Raw genomic sequence first — 5,062 nt, forward strand, 5'->3', positions numbered from 1 at the left:
CGCTGGGTGTAACCTCCTTAGTTTTAAAAAGATTTAGTGAGCGTTGAGCCGCAGTGCCATGAAAACAATGAACTAGTATATACCATGAATGAATTCGAGGTGGTTAAAGGTAGTGAGTAGATACGAAGCGGAAGCCGTAAGGAAGTAAAAACCGAATTCTCCTGTCTCCTGTCTCCTGTCTCCTGTCTCTCCTGTCTCCTGTCTCTCATTTCCCATTAGCAGCCATTGGCATGTACATTGAGCACTATCTGTCAGGAAAAGGTTGCTACATTATACTCGCTGGGCGTAACCTCCTTGGTTTCAGAAAGGTTTAGCGAGCATTGGGCTGCAGTGCCATGAATACAGTGAACTAGTATATACCATGAACTCGAGGTGGTTAAAAAGGTGGGAAGTAGACCCGAAGCACAGCCGTTAAGAAAGTGTGCGTGTGTCACCTCTCGTTTAGTTCTTGGAATGTCTGCTTGATGGCGGTGCTTCTATATGGGGAATATATTAAAAAATGCGAGATGGTGGTACTTGGAGTGTTGAATAGATGCACGAACGAACACACAGACATATGCATGGATGGACGCATGAACGGATGCATGCACGAACGCAGGGATGGACGCACAAACAGACGCACGCACGGACGGGCGGATGGACGCATGAACGGTCGCACAGACGGACGCATGGACGGACGGAAGCAAGAACGAATGGGCGGACGAATGCTTCACCCCACTCTCCATCATTCACTCCGTGGATATGCTGCCATTTTTTTTATAAACACACAGGCTCCGAGGCTTCATGTGGCGCCTGGGATGGGGTGTGCTTCCTACTATCAACCACCTCGAAAGGTAAAGAATGGTTTAGTCAGCAACATGTCCGAACTGCTCCCTTCGGGAAACAAAGCAGCATTTTCTGAGGCATTGTGTCATTGCTCGTGTTTTTTGGAGAGCCTTACATGTTGGATTCGCTGCATCAGAGTAAATCGCTTCGTTTCTTGTGAGCGTTGTTCTAGAGCCTGCTTTGCTTATCCTCTCATTGTTGCCTGTTCTTTCTGCCTCTGGCGCAGCCGCTGCGAGGCGGTTGCAGCAGGTCGCCGCCATCACGCGCTCTTCCCGATCCTAGTGCGATTGTACTCGGAGCTGCTCTCTCTTTTGTCCCAGGAGCTCTTCTTCCTCGGTGAAGAGGAATTTCTTTGACGCTGGCCTTGCCCCTTTGTGTCAGTCTGTGATGGACGAGTGAAACTTGTCCTTCGGCCGGCCTGGTATTGGTAGGCTGATGTGTCGATGCACTGGCAGAAAGGACATGCCTACATATAATTATGTGAAAAGTACATATTCAGGTTTTATTTGGGCCTCTTGTGTACGTTGCAATATTCGTATGTGTATATGTCCTTTTGTGACATATTTTTGTGTGACTGTGTTTGTGTGAACCATCGAATGTAAATGTTCTTTCAAGGTCGTCTCATATCCGTGTTCATGCAAATGAAGTAGGTGTTTTCATCATTGTTATTGTATGCCTAAGAAGAGAATGTTTTGTTGAAATGCTATTGACATCTGTGACAATAAATATTTCTAAACAGGCTGGTTTATGCTGCGTGTTTAGCATGTGAGGCCCATGGGACGGCTTCATTCTCTCCCGTAGTGGAGCAACAAGTACTCTAAATCGTAAACAACTTTTTCTAAGCGCACATACAAATTGTTATGGTAGTCATTCAAACTACCGCCTGCTGATGATTATAATAAATTGAATGGTTTTCTGGTATTCCATAGTAGAGTACAAAGTACTCTAAATCGCTAAGAACTTCTTCCAAGCACAGTTTCAAGCCCTATTAGTGACAGCTGCGAGGCCCACGGGACGGCTTTTTGCTCTCTCTTAGTAGAGTATCTAGTATAATATTATACGTTACCAACTTTATCTAGCCAGACTTCAATGCCTCTGCGGTTAAATTGGATAGCATAATAAAGTTTTCCTTAACGGACGACTTTCGTTATGTCGCGCCAAGTCATCACATCTACAATATCTTAGATCGACAATTGGCTCGAACGTGTTAATAAATCCCATCGAAAACGGAGACCATGAATGGTAGTGACAGATTAAAACACCTTTTTAGTGATTAGTGTAGAATAATATCTGGAATTGCGTTTAAAAGTCGCAAAAATTGGTATTTCTTGCAGCCCAGCAGACGCGTCTTGACGCTGCATGCGCCATTTACTGTAAGTAGTCAGGCGCGATAAAACTAGTCCCACAAACAGGTGATCATGAAAAATGGTCATCGACCTTTTTAACACAAAATTATGGTGAAGTCGTGTGTAAAACAAACAAAAAGAAGGTCCCGAGGGTTACTTTCTAATTATTCTATGCAACTCTACGATCTTAGAAAAGTAACACAGTGCTAGCTAACTTCAGGCAGTAACTGCAAATATGTTGCTCTTCTCGATAGTAAGCGAAAGTGAGTAACTGGAAGGGGAGCAACTGTTACAAGCGTTACAATAGCGACTGTTGGTATCAACTCATATCGGTAGAATTGGTAGCAACAGTGACAAACATTGCTTACAACCAGTGAAAAAAACGAACTCTACCTTTAAACTACTCTCTTTAGTGTAGGACGCTGAACTGCCTATAAAGCACTTAAAGGAAACGGGTAAATCGGCAAGCCGCAGCGCAATGTCTATGAACTGCTTCGATGTTTTCTGACCAGTGTCTTCATTTTTTGAATTCCGTGCATGCTTCACACGAGTAACTTTTGACTCATTCAGCATGCTGAGTGACAACTTGTGTGTCAACGAGCTCGGCTAGGGTGGCTGCACGAGAATCCATGAGGCATGTAGGATGCATGTGAGTGGCAACTTACAAATGCGAACATCCAGGGCGGCAGATACAATAGCGCCTTCATCGTCGGCAAGTCGAGAAACCTGCGTGGAAAAGGCACGGGAACACATGTTTAGTACGTTCGGAAACGTGTACTGCTTAAAGCGGATCACACAACACCGCAGCCAATTGAAAGGTTGCTGGTGAAAGAACAGAATCTCTGCATTCGCCAAATCTCGTACTATGAGTAAGGCTTCATTCACACGGACGACTCTCGAGCGGGCTAAACCAAGGTGGTCGCAAATAACTACCTGAAGTTAGCAAGCACTACTACAATTTTCCGGGAAGTGTATAGTTGCATGGATTAATGAAAGCACTCATACTACAGCGTCGTTGTATTGCTCCTATACATTAGTTCACCAGGATTTTGAATTAAAGGCACTGTCGACAATTTTCGTCGTACCTGTTCATGGTACCTGTTCATGGTGCCTGTTTTTGGGTGCCTGATTACTTACAGCCAACGGAAAGACTCCATAAGGCTAGCTGCGTGAAAGCTGCTTCAAAGACTGTTTTTTTGTGAATATTCATCGCAGTTAAAAATAAAACCGCACTGAAATAACTTGAAAGGTGCTTGGATATTTCACTACCATTCACGGTGTTTTCTTTTCCACTGGGATCCAATGATAAGTTTTGGCCTGTAGTCGGTACCTTCAAGATTATGTAGTTGTAGATGCGGATGATTTGGTGGGAATTACTGGAAATCGTCAGCTGCCAGCTGTCAGCTGTCTCAATCTGTTTTAGTTGTCAGTTGTCAGCTGTCTCAATCTTGTTTCAGATTTCTGACGTAAGAACTACTGAGTTTATAAAACTTTACACAAAAAAGATATCACATGCACGTAAAAAGAGATATTCAAACGATGATGTGCTCGGGCGAAAAAAAAAGAACTAGAAATACTGTTAAACTGCGATGCTCAGCTGTCAAATTTATTCCCACAAAACTAACGCATCGGCGCTAGCCTATGGCGCCATTACAATCGCGAAGTATGCGTGGCTCCTTTAATTATTATTCTTTTCACCACCTTCCCCTACATCCGCTGTTGAGTGTGTAATCATAAGTGACCGATTTATATAGTAAGCGAGCAAATAACAGAGAACCGACCGACCGACCGACCGACCGACCGACCGACCGACCGACCGACCGACCGACCGACCGACCGACCGACCGACCGACCGACCGACCGACCGACCGACCGACCGACCGACCGACCGACCGACCGACCGACCGACCGACCGACCGACCGACCGACCGACCGACCGACCGACCGACCGACCGACCGACCGACCGACCGACCGACCGACCGACCGACCGACCGACCGACCGACCGACCGACCGACCGACCGACCGACCGACCGACCGACCGACCGACCGACCGACCGACCGACCGACCGACCGACCGACCGACCGACCGACCGACCGACCGACCGACCGACCGACCGACCGACCGACCGACCGACCGACCGACCGACCGACCGACCGACCGACCGACCGACCGACCGACCGACCGACCGACCGACCGACCGACCGACCGACCGACCGACCGACCGACCGACCGACCGACCGACCGACCGACCGACCGACCGACCGACCGACCGACCGACCGACCGACCGACCGACCGACCGACCGACCGACCGACCGACCGACCGACCGACCGACCGACCGACCGACCGACCGACCGACCGACCGACCGACCGACCGACCGACCGACCGACCGACCGACCGACCGACCGACCGACCGACCGACCGACCGACCGACCGACCGACCGACCGACCGACCGACCGACCGACCGACCGACCGACCGACCGACCGACCGACCGACCGACCGACCGACCGACCGACCGACCGACCGACCGACCGACCGACCGACCGACCGACCGACCGACCGACCGACCGACCGACCGACCGACCGACCGACCGACCGACCGACCGACCGACCGACCGACCGACCGACCGACCGACCGACCGACCGACCGACCGACCGACCGACCGACCGACCGACCGACCGACCGACCGAGCAGTCAATCAAAGAATCAGTCAAACAATCAATCAATTAAACAGTCAAACAAGTAAGTGAGTGAGTGTGTGAAGTAAGTTAAGCTAAGTAAGTTAAGTAAGTAAGCTAAGTAAGTTAAGTAAGTAAGCTAAGTAAGTTAAGTAAGTAAGCTAAGTAAGTTAAGTAAGTAAGCTAAGTAAGTAAGCTAAGTTGAGC

The sequence above is a fragment of the Rhipicephalus microplus genome, chromosome 6, assembly GCF_043290135.1.
Source record: "Rhipicephalus microplus isolate Deutch F79 chromosome 6, USDA_Rmic, whole genome shotgun sequence".
Taxonomy (NCBI): Eukaryota; Metazoa; Arthropoda; class Arachnida; order Ixodida; family Ixodidae; genus Rhipicephalus; species Rhipicephalus microplus.